The sequence below is a fragment of the Lipotes vexillifer genome, unplaced genomic scaffold (assembly GCF_000442215.2).
Source record: "Lipotes vexillifer unplaced genomic scaffold, Lipotes_vexillifer_v1.1 scaffold481, whole genome shotgun sequence".
Lineage (NCBI taxonomy): Eukaryota > Metazoa > Chordata > Mammalia > Artiodactyla > Lipotidae > Lipotes > Lipotes vexillifer.
This window is the reverse complement of record NW_006789873.1, coordinates 924,317-935,433: the sequence shown is the minus strand read 5'-3', so window position 1 is coordinate 935,433 and position 11,117 is coordinate 924,317. Positions and strand designations below refer to the sequence as shown.

General features: G+C 48.3%; 1 non-coding gene across 1 annotated transcript; it reads right to left on the bottom strand.

Moving 5' to 3' along the window:
- Positions 1 to 8,587: 8,587 nt before the first annotated feature.
- TRNAE-UUC (transfer RNA glutamic acid (anticodon UUC)) lies at positions 8,588 to 8,659 on the bottom strand. The gene has a single exon. It is a non-coding gene; the product is annotated as a tRNA-Glu (tRNA).
- Positions 8,660 to 11,117: the final 2,458 nt, after the last annotated feature.

Sequence of the window (11,117 nt, the reverse complement as noted above, 5' to 3'; positions counted from 1 at the left end):
CCTAGACCAGGCAGGGGCATCCCTGGACTCAGTCATCCTGATAGAAAGCTGGTATGGGGTATTGTCAGAGCCATGACTGACCTCCTCCAGCAGAAAAGACGAAGGACAACAAACTCTCCTTCCTCCTCTGCTTCCAGAGTTTTCTTCTTAGAATAACTATGTTGACTGTATAGAAATCTGAGTAGTCACTGGCATTTCCATGAGCTACCTATCATTTACACTTGCTTATCAGAACCAAGTTTAAAAACTGTCACATGAGCCTGCTTGGGTTGTGAGATTCGATCAACACTAAACTCTGTTCAACAGTCTTCAATCGCTGTTCAGTCTCATAGTTCTGTCATCGGGCCACAATCTTCAAATGTTAGAGAGGGAAAATGTCTTCCTGGCTCTTGGCTTTCTTGAGTAATAGATGTTGTCCATTAAGTAACTGACGTTCAAAGCAGGGTTCCACGTCTGAGAAATCTGTGATGCTGAAAAATACCAGTCAAGCTTCAGAGGTGAGGAAAACGAGCCTTTGAGCAGACCTAGCTGAATAAAGCACGATCAAATTTGCACCTTCCTTGTGTGTTTTTATAGCTACCTAGTTCACGGTGCCACTGGTGCTGTTTTGTCGTGGAAAATATAAATGCAGTAGAGCAGCTGGGAGCCCGTATAATGAAAAGGTGGATTTGAGTTTTCTGTAGGCAGCCAAGAATAATGGAGCCGAAGCAGTCTTCGGAGAGAAAGGGGGCTCAGCCAGGAATATGTGGGAAAACGAAACTCCTCTGTGTCTCTCCAACCCGACTTGAGAGGAGAGAGAGTATCAGGAAAGACGAATTTCAAGACTCTCCCAGGGAGCTCATTGTGAGCCAGTGGATCTGCTCGGAAGTCACTGTTCAAGAGGGAACATCGGGGCTTTAAAGATGGAGAGAATTCATAGGATCTGGCCTGGCTCCATTCAGCTCCTGACTAGATGTGGCAAGGAGAGCCACCTTGGGCCACCGTTGTACCCTGGGAGAGATGGATGGGGAAAGGGATCATGCTGGGAGGCAGGGGCAGGGGAAAGCTGGGGGTGGTGTCAGCAGGCAAGGAAGCAGAGCCTAAGAAGCACTTAGCTCTTCGGGTTACAACTTACTGGCATTCCCTGCCCCTGAGGTAAGGGGCTTCCTGTTAGAAGCAGATGAACAGCTCCTGGCATGTTTATACAGCTAGTGATTTTGTTGTTGAAGAAAGTTTCTGTTAATCAAATAGAGTATATTTTGTTCAGAGTTTAGATCCTTTTGAAAATAAACATCTGATCTTATTTCACTAGAAATCCACTGTTGCTGTCTCTGGGGAATCTCTTGGAGTTTTTCTCTCCTTAAATGCCACATCAAATAGATTTTATTTGGGGTTTTTAATCCTCTTCCCCCAAAAAACATTTCAGTAAAAAAAAATCCAAACTGCAGGCCCAAACCCATCACATGGAATGAAAATAATGGTTCATGTCTGGTGGTAGCTGGTGGGGTTCACTGGAGCTTCAGAGGCACATTATGGTCAATCACCACTATTTCTCCTCCTGAAACTTGAGGTTTGGGGAGCTTGACATACCACATTTCCCTTGAAATTCAAGGGTGTACACATTAACAATAAATCTTTCCTCATGGACATAACCAATTTTAACTGATTTTTTTGTACTCATGAAAGAGAAATCAACTCAGAGTTCCCAGAGCCTAAATAAATAAATAACTATGGAAATAACGATACAGTTCACAATAACACTGAAGGAGAATATAATCTGAATGTGTTTTTGTGTTTTAACTAACAGAGCCCTAACAGCACCTGAGAATGGAGTAATGAAGTTAATTAAGAATTAATGAAGTTTACTAATTAGCAATTAATAAAGCTCTCACAATGTGACACCTAGCATTTAGTTCCATGATTTCTTTTTTCTGGTTCCAGATGTTTTTTAATTATAAAAAGAGCACCAGCCCCATAAATGATGCTCCTATGTCTTTTTTTTTTTTTTTTTTTTTTAATTTATTTTGGTGTGAGTTGCGTCTTCGTTGCTGTGTGTGGGCTTTCTCTAGCTGTGGCGAGCGGGGGCTACTTTTCGTTGCCGTGCGCGGGCTTCTCATTGGGGTGGCTTCTCTTGCTGTGCGTGGGCTTCAGTAGTTGTAGCACATGGGCTCAGTAGTTGTGGCTCGCAGGCTCTAGAGCACAGGCTCAGTAGTTGTGGCACACGGACTTAGTTGCTCCGTGGCATGTGGGATCTTCCTGGACCAGGGCTCGAACCCGTGTCCCCTGCATTGGCAGGCGGATTCTTAACCACTGCGCCACCAGGGAAGTCCTCCTGTCTTTTTAACAGTCATTGTTGATCCATGGGCATTTTTTTCCCACCCTGTGACTCATAGTAAATGTCATTTTTCTTACTCCTTTGATGTTTTCAGATACATTTACATTCAAACAAATCCACAAAATACCAGGGATGGCTACAGGAAGACACACTTCTTTGAAAATATTTTTCAGATGGGGATGTTTTCAAAAACGCTAATATACAAATCGGTCCAGCCTAATGTGGAGTTTCGTTCAGCCTCATCTCCAGTCTTAGACATAAACATCGGGGCAACAAAATGCCTGGCCTGACCGAAGCAATCAGAGCTCCCAAACACAACAAATTAGTTTCACACCAAGGGAAAGGTCATTGCTTTAATCCATGTCTTTGGGGAATGTACACAAATGTCATTCTTCCCAACCTACGTAATTAAACAGTTTAACTGGTGTGGCCATTCACTGTTTATTTTCCCATTGGGTAATGGAAGGAGTTAGCATCAGATGACAAGGAGGGAATACAGACAGTTGCCGAATGGGTTGATGATCTCTCTCTCTCCCCCTCATTTTCTCTCTCTGTCTCTCTCTCTCTCAATCTCCCTCTCCCTCTATATCTCTCTCTGCTGAGTGGCTTTCATTCTCTCTAAGGGATCCAGGAAACGCTTGCCTCAGGCCCCAGGGCAAGAGTCAAAACCACAGAGCCTCTTTGCCAGTGAGGATTGGCTGCTCCGGCTTTACTACCCCCCTACCCGTGTGGCCACTGGATTTAGTTCTGCGACAACTGTTAAATTCACAAAGGCAGCCTTCTGCCTAGGGTTCTATTCCGAGTTCAGCCGGGAGGTACAGCACATACAAGGGTGGAGGAAGAAAACACAGGACTGGAAGCAAAATACACCAGGGTGACAGTCCTGGCTCTAGCATCATGTGACCTTGAACACATTTCCGCACTTTTCTCAAGTTCAATTTCTGCATCTCTAGAAAGTGGGAGTAACAGTACCTAATTCATAGGGTTGTTGTAAAGATTAAATGAGACATCACACATGAAGCATGCTTAGTACAGCTCTGGCAGGAAGTAAGTGCTCAATAAATGGGAACTCTGTCTCTATGTACAAGGGAAGATTCCAGTGGTTGCATTTTGGCCAAGGGAGGGGCTGTGATTGGCATGGGGCACGTGGAAGGACTTCTGGGGTGGCTGGCAAAGTTCTGTTTTGTGTCCTAGATGGTGGTGTCAAGGCTACTAATATTGTAGTAGCTCACTGAGCCATACATTTGTTTTATGTGATTTTCTGTATCTGAGTTTTATTTTGTAATAAAAAGATTTCGATAAATAGGGGTTCCCTGGTGGCACAGTGGTTAAGAATCCACCTGCCAATGCAGGGGACACACGTTCGATCCCTGGGTCAGGGAAGATCCCACATGCCACGGACCAACCAAGCCAGTGCGCCACAACTACTGAGCCTGCGCTCTAGAGCCACTGAGCCACAACTACTGAGCCCGCGTGCCACAACTACTGAAGCCCTCGTGCCTAGAGCCCGTGCTCCACAATAAGAGAAGCCACTGCAATGAGAAGCCCGCGCACCGCAATGAAAGAGTAGCCCCAGCTCGCCGCAACTAGAGAAAGCCCGCGCACAGCAACGAAGACCCAACACAGCCAAAAATAAATTAATTAATTTTAAAAAAAGATTATGATAAATAAAGAGGAACAAATATTTGTTTAGGAAGGAATGGAGAGAGGGAGGGGGGAAGGAGGAAGGAAGGAAACCAGCATGGGGCAGACCCAAGGAGCGGGAGAAGCGGGGAGAAGAAATAGAGGAATGCAAAGGAGTCTCACCACCCCCAGCGTCCTGGGGTGAGGGTGAGGTCAAAGGGATGCACAGAGCCAGGCAGGTAGTCGGAGTGGATCAGAGTGGCCCTGCTGGGTGGCTGCAGACACGCCCCACCCCCACCCCCCCCCACCACTGCTGCCTGGGAGCCGGCGCCACTCAGAGCCCCCCGGCAAGCCGAGGGCTAGAGGCCAAGATGGCTAGAGCCTCTTCAGCTCCCCTTGCATGAGGAGGGGAAGCGGATTCCCTCGGCTGCCTCCTGCCTACCCTCTGACTCAAGCACACAGATGACTACCTGTGTCACCCCTGGAAAGGTCTCTTGCCGCTCACCCGTCTCAGGTGGGTGCCTGCTGACCCTCCCTCCACGTTGCTCCTGTACCAGCCCCTGACACACCAGCGCTTCCCGGGGTATGGACCCAGGCCTCTTACCTCCTCTGCTCCCCTCCCTGGTGAGCTCATCCTGGCCCGCGTCTTCTGTTACCATCTCTATGCCAGGGCTGCCAGGTCTCTACCTCCAGTTCTGGTCTCTTCCTCAGGCCTTAGACTCTATCGCTAACCACTCAGTTTGGCCATCACCACTGGGCTGTCCAGAGGCACACAGGCTTAACACGTCCCTGTGCTCAGTCCCCCGCCTCAGGGGCTCCCGGCCTCACCTGACCCTGAACTTTTCAACCTGCGCACTGCACTCAGTCCACACCTAGATCTCCACCACTTCCTGTCCCTGCCCGAATTCCCAAACGGTCCCCACCTTCCTGAACTCCTGTCTCTTATCCTGACTCAGACCTCACACCCACCCTGTAGAGTTCAGGGCAGATGTTGCTGTTTTGGTACCAGCCCCTGAAGTCCCTTGAGTGAGCCCTGTTCCCTGTTACACCTGATACCTCATTGGTTCCATCCAAACCAGGTTCTAACGCCAACTGATTCGCTTGGTGTTCTTTTTCTGTTTGCCTAGCTTTCTAGAGAAGGAACGACACATCCATCCCACAGAGAGGTGATCTTCCAGAGGTCAGAGGCCCTGCTGAGTTGGGCCACCACTGCTGTCCTCCCAGACAAGGTTACCGGGGGACACTCTTCAACGCCTTGACTACCTCTTAGTGCTGTACATCTGGCCGCCATAGTCATAGACTCTAGTCCAGATTATGTAGGAGGAGGAGAGATGGCTGCTCTGATGGGGACATACTGTCTACAGACACCAGCTGAACGATGGTCATTCAGGAAGACTAACAGTGCCGGTGTTAAGGAAGACTCTACGTCGATTACTGAGCAACACCATGGCTTACTGGTTGAAACGTGATGAGAAAACCAACAAATCCTAGATGCAGCCCTCTTTATCTGACCTACCCTGTGCTCTACAAAGAGCCAGAGACTGTTTTCAATGCCTGCGGAATGACCAGAGAACCAAATCTGTACGTGGACCCATGGGACAATGGACTCTGGTCCAAGAGGCCCCAGTGCAGTACCCATCCCAGGGCCCCTACTTCGTGACTGTACAGCACCTGCTACATAGCCTCACGCCCCTCCTCCCCATTTCTGATTCCAACTGTTCCAAAGTAACACCGGCCTAATCAGCTCTTCTCCCACTCCTGCGCACACCAGCCAGGGCCCCTGCCAGGTTCCCCCTAGCACCTCAGACAAAAGAACTTACACCCATTTCTTTTTTTCTCTCCTTATTGATGTCTTCACTTAGGTCCAACAGGCACCTCAAACTTGACCTTTTGAGTGGATGGATTTATTTCCACTTCCCCCACCATCTGTTCTGCCCCACTAAATGGCATCCCATCCACTTACTCACATAAGCCAACCAAGGCATTATTCTTTTCCTAGTAACAGCTTTACTGAGGTGTAACTCGTATGGTATACAATTAAACCTTTTAAAGTATACAGTTCAGTGGTTTTTAGCGTATTACTCAAGTTGTGCGATAGTCATCAGTACCTAATTCCAGAACATCTTCATCAATCCAGAAAGAAAGCATGTGCCTGTTAGTAGTCCCCCTTCATTGGCCCCTGCTTCCGTCACTTGGCAAACAGTAACCTGCTTCCTGTCTATAGATTTGCCTCTATCTGGATATTTCAGGTAAATGGAGTTATTACATGTGGACTTTTAAGTCTGGCTTCCTTAACAGAGCCATAATGTTTTCAAAGTTTATCCACGTGGTGGCATGCATCAGTATTTCATCCCTTTTAATGGCTGAATAATATTCCAAGGTATGGATGTCAATGTTGCTTTCTCCATTCATCAGTTGATGGGCATTTCGCTTATTTCTACCTTTTGGCAATTGTGAACCTTACTGCTATGAACATTCATTTATGAGTTTTTGTTTGAATAGCTGTTTTCAATTTTCTTGGGTGTATACCTAGAGGAGGAATTGCTAGGTCACATGGTAATTCTATGTTTAACTTACTGAGGAGCCACCAAACTGTTTTCCATAATGGCTGCACCATTTTACATCCCAAGCAATGTATGAGGGTTCCAATGTCTCCCCATCTTCACCAACACTTGTTATTTTCCTTTTTAAAAATTATAGCCATCCTAGTGGGTGTGAAGTGGTACCTCACCGTGGTCTTGACTTGCATTTTCCTGATAATTAATGATGTAAAGCATCTTTTCATGTGCTTCTTGGCCATTGGTGGATCTTCTTTAGAGTAGACTTGTTTCTCCACGAATCTCCTCTTCCCTTGTTTTCTGTTTTTTCTCCTACCGCTCTCTTGCTTCTTACCTTCCCTACTTCTTAGTCTCCCTCATGGGCTCCTTCTGTTCTGTCTGTCCAGCCCTAAATCCGATCTTCCCTAGGGTTCCATCCCAAGCGCTCTTTTTTCCCTCACTCCGCACACTGTGTTTGTTTGGGCGATCTCATCTGCCCCATGGCTTCGCCTCTGTCTCCAAGTTGGCAACTCCCAGACCTTCGTCTACAGCCGAGATCTCTTTCCTCGGCTCCAGGACCATACTTCCAGATGGCTCTCCTTGGGTGTCTCACAGCACCTCACACACTCAGGGTGCCCGGACAGCACTCCCCCGACTCCAGACCTCCAGTCCCTCCACTCAGTCACGCAGGCCCAAGACCCTGGAGTCTTCTCCGCCTCCTCATGCCAAATTTCTAATGAGTCACAATAGCCTACAGATTCTGCTTTGTAGATGTTCCCAAATAGACCACAAGCCCAACAAAGTCTTAAAACACTGAATTACTTTCTGGCCTAGCACTCTAGGTAATAAAATACTCAAATAGAGCATGTTCAGAAAATATTTCGCCTTCGACTGAGTACCTGACTTGCCTGAAATCTACCCCCTAGATCAGGTATGAAATCTGGGTTCGATTTCACTTCTCTCCATGCCGGCGACCCCTTCCCTGGTCTGTGCCCTCACTGTCTGTCACCTAGACTATGGCGAGTCTCCTAATTGGTCCCCCTGCCTGCAGTCTCCCCTAGTCTTAAAATCTATTCTCTATACTGACGACAGTGTAAACTTCCAGAAGCACTGCTCCGACTATGTTGCACCCATTTGAAAAACTCCTCAATGGTTCGCCTTCGACTACACATACAGGTTAAAATCTAAACTCATAGGCAAGCACTGAAGATGCAGAGTGATTTGGCCCATCCTGAGTCTTCCAGACTCATTTACTGTCCCTGCAGCGGCGCCAAACTACCTGCCATGCCAAGAACACACTCTATGAGGCTCTGACCCTTTCTTCATTTTCTGTTCTGTCTGTCTAGGGCCGAGCCAGCCCTCCAGCTTCTCTTCCTAACCCCAGTCCCACAACCACTGACAAACTTGGATTCTCCAAGATCCAGTATAAATATAATCTCCTCTGTGAAGCTTTACTGAATTTTCCAGGAGAGTTAGTCACTCAATTCCATTTCGTTCCGCTGACACACACTCAGCGCCCATTACATGTCATGCAGTGTTAGGCACAAGGATACAAAAATGAGAAAGTCTACAAGTCCTGCCCTAAAGGAGCTCGGAGTATGGCTGGGGAGGCCAGGTTAAGAAAAACATTACAAGACAGTGCCGTAAATCCTGTGGGTAGGGGTTTGTACCAAGGGCAATGGAAACACCTAGGAGGCAGTCAGCAAACCCGGCCGGAGAGGTCAGGACGGGAGGAAACGTGAGCTGTGTCTCAAAAGAGACTGTGATAGAAGACTGAAGATGCAGAAGGAGCGAGAGAAATTCTGAGTTTGATGTAGGACATGTTGAGTTTGAGGGACCTGTGGGCCATCCAGGAGGAGATATCGAGTGGGCAGCTGGAAACACTAAGGGTCTGGAGCTCAGGGAAGAGTTGTGAGGGGGTGATGGGGGTCCAGAAGATGCCAGCACTTAACTGAGGTGGAAGTCATGGGAGCGGGTGGGAGGTAAGGCCGGGAAGGAGGCTGATTGCACAGATGGCCCCTTTCCCAAGAGCTGTTGCAGTCTAACCTCTCACCCACTTTTTTTTGGGGGGGGAGGGGTGGCATGCCACACTGCACGGCTTACAGGATCTTAGTTCCCTGACCAGGGATCGAACCCGGGCCTTGGCAGTGAAAGGGCCGAGTCCTAACCACTGGACCACCAGGGAAGTCCCTCTCACCCCCTCTTTGTGTAGCTCAACTGCAAGGCTGAGTGCAACTCAAGAGCAGATATTGATGCCTGCTCATATCAGCACTGCTCCACCTCTGCCACACCTTATTTACTGGCTGGCATAAAGTAGGTGGCCCAATACCTGTTTGTAGAATACTTGAATAATAGTCACTGAAATGAGGGGCAGGTGTCAAGTGACCACAGCCATGAGAGAGGACTAACAAAGGACTAACGAGACAATGACGTTAGTGGTTGTTTTCAGTGATGCTATTAAGGATCTCAGAGCCTTTGGGTTGGGACACAGAATAGGTTTGAGAGAAAGGGCAGCAGAGAGAAGAAGGCATCAAGAAACAGACGTTGAGGGCTTCCCTGGTGGCGCAGTGGTTGAGAGTCCGCCTGCCGATGCGGGGGACACGGGTTCGTGCCCCGGTCCGGGAGGATCCCACGTGTCGCAGAGCAGCTGGGCCCGTGAGCCATGGCCGCTGGGCCTGCGCGTCCGGAGCCTGTGCTCCGCAACGGGAGAGGCCACAACAGTGAGAGGCCCGTGTACCGCAAAAAAAAAAAAAAAAAAAAAAAACAGACGTTGTAGTTCCCCTCAAAAACTTGCAAACTATTAAGGTCAACACTGTCGCTTTGTCACCAGCCTCGTGTTAGAATCAGTTCTGGCATGATCAGATCAAGGCTAGAGTGGAGCATGTTTCTGGAAAAGGATAACAAAATAAGATTTGGTAAATAGCGTGTGTATTTTACTTGTAGCCATTACTGTGCTGAAGGCAGCCAGGTGGCAGGGAGTGAGCCCAGGGGAGCCAGGCCTCCAGTGCTTCTGTGGTTGGGTCCAAACACTAAGGCGAAAACGCACCTGACCTTGCCCAAGCGTCTCTCAACTTGTATCTGATGCACTGGACCGCTAGCTTTGACAAACACTGACTCTGGGTAGCAAACAGGTGCTCTGCCAGCTGGGTGAGGACTGATGAGGACCAAATGTCTTCTCACTTGGTTTGGGGAACTCATCACTCAGTGCCTGAGTGGAATGTAAATGAGAAGAAAAGACAGTGCCTCGGATGTAAGCCTTAAACCCACCCAGGTGACAGCTTTGTTTTCAGTTCGCGCTTTGCTATATTTGCTTTCTATCACATTTTATCCATTTACCCACCCCTCAATCCATCTTATCTTTTGGATTCATTTCAAAATAAGCTGCAGACATGAGTACACTTTACTCCTAAACTCCTAGCATTCATATCATTAACTGAAGTGTGAAACATGTTTATTATTCTTTCTTTGAGGTAAAATTTACAGAGGAAATGCACAAATTTTAAACGTACCATTTGATGGGTTTTATTTTGATGAGTACACACCTGTGTATCACAAGCTCCTATCATAACGGAAAACTTGAGTTATTTCTGCTTCCTTTGACAGTCTCCTCTGCTGACTGTATTCTCAGGTCTTCTGATTGAGGAGCTAATACATTTTTTGCGGATGCTAAAGTGACATTTGTAAATGTAGCAGACACCAGAGTGGAAAGAGCTGGTGAGCTTTATGGAGGCACAACGCCATTCTAAACGCTAAAGAGTGTGCTGGGGGGTTCCCCTGGGGGCTTCCCTGGTGGCTTCCCTGGTGGCGCAGTGGTTGAGAGTCCGCCTGCCGATGCAGGGGACGTGGGTTCGCGCTCCGGTCCGGGAAGATCCCACATGCCGCGGAGCGGCTGGGCCCCTGAGCCATGGCCGCTGAGCCGGCGCGTCCGGAGCCTGTGCTCCGCAACGGGAGAGGCCACAACAGGGAGAGGCCCGCGTACCGCAAAAAAAAAAAAAAAAAAAAAAAAGTGCGCAATTTCCTTTAGGGTAGAAGGAACATGCAGCTGCGGGGAAACCTCAGAGGTTGGGGAATGGGAGTAGAGATGAGGGTCTGGGAATAATCAGCTTGAAGGTGTACAGAGTCAAGCTTCCACTAAATCTAGAATTGCAGTAGTTTTGATCGGCTGCATGAAGTTTGACCTTTGGATTCTCTAGGGGAAAAGCGGGGATGGGCCAAGAAGAGAATGGCTAGACCGTAGAGGTTCTCCAGAAGGCAGCTCTCCAACCTGGGGACACCCAGGACTTTGTGAAGCCCTTGGTCCCCACCCTCCCACTGCTGCTCACCCAGGATGTGCTCCTTTTGCTCCAAAGTCTAACCACTGGCTTCTGGGATGCTCTTACTGATGAGGAGCTTTTAAAAACTATCTGAAATTTGGATTTTTCACAAAGTCCACGTACCCTTCCCTCCCAGTTTGAGCGATTCAGGAAGGTCTGGGCATTACAGAAGGAGTTCTGTTTTTGAGAAAACTGAAGGCTGAGGTTTGTTTTGTTTTTTTGTTTGTTTGTTTTTTGCGGTACGCGGGCCTCTCACTGTTGTGGCCTCTCCCGTTGCGGCGCACAGGCTCCGGACGCGCAGGCTCAGCGGCCATGGCGCACGGGCCCAGC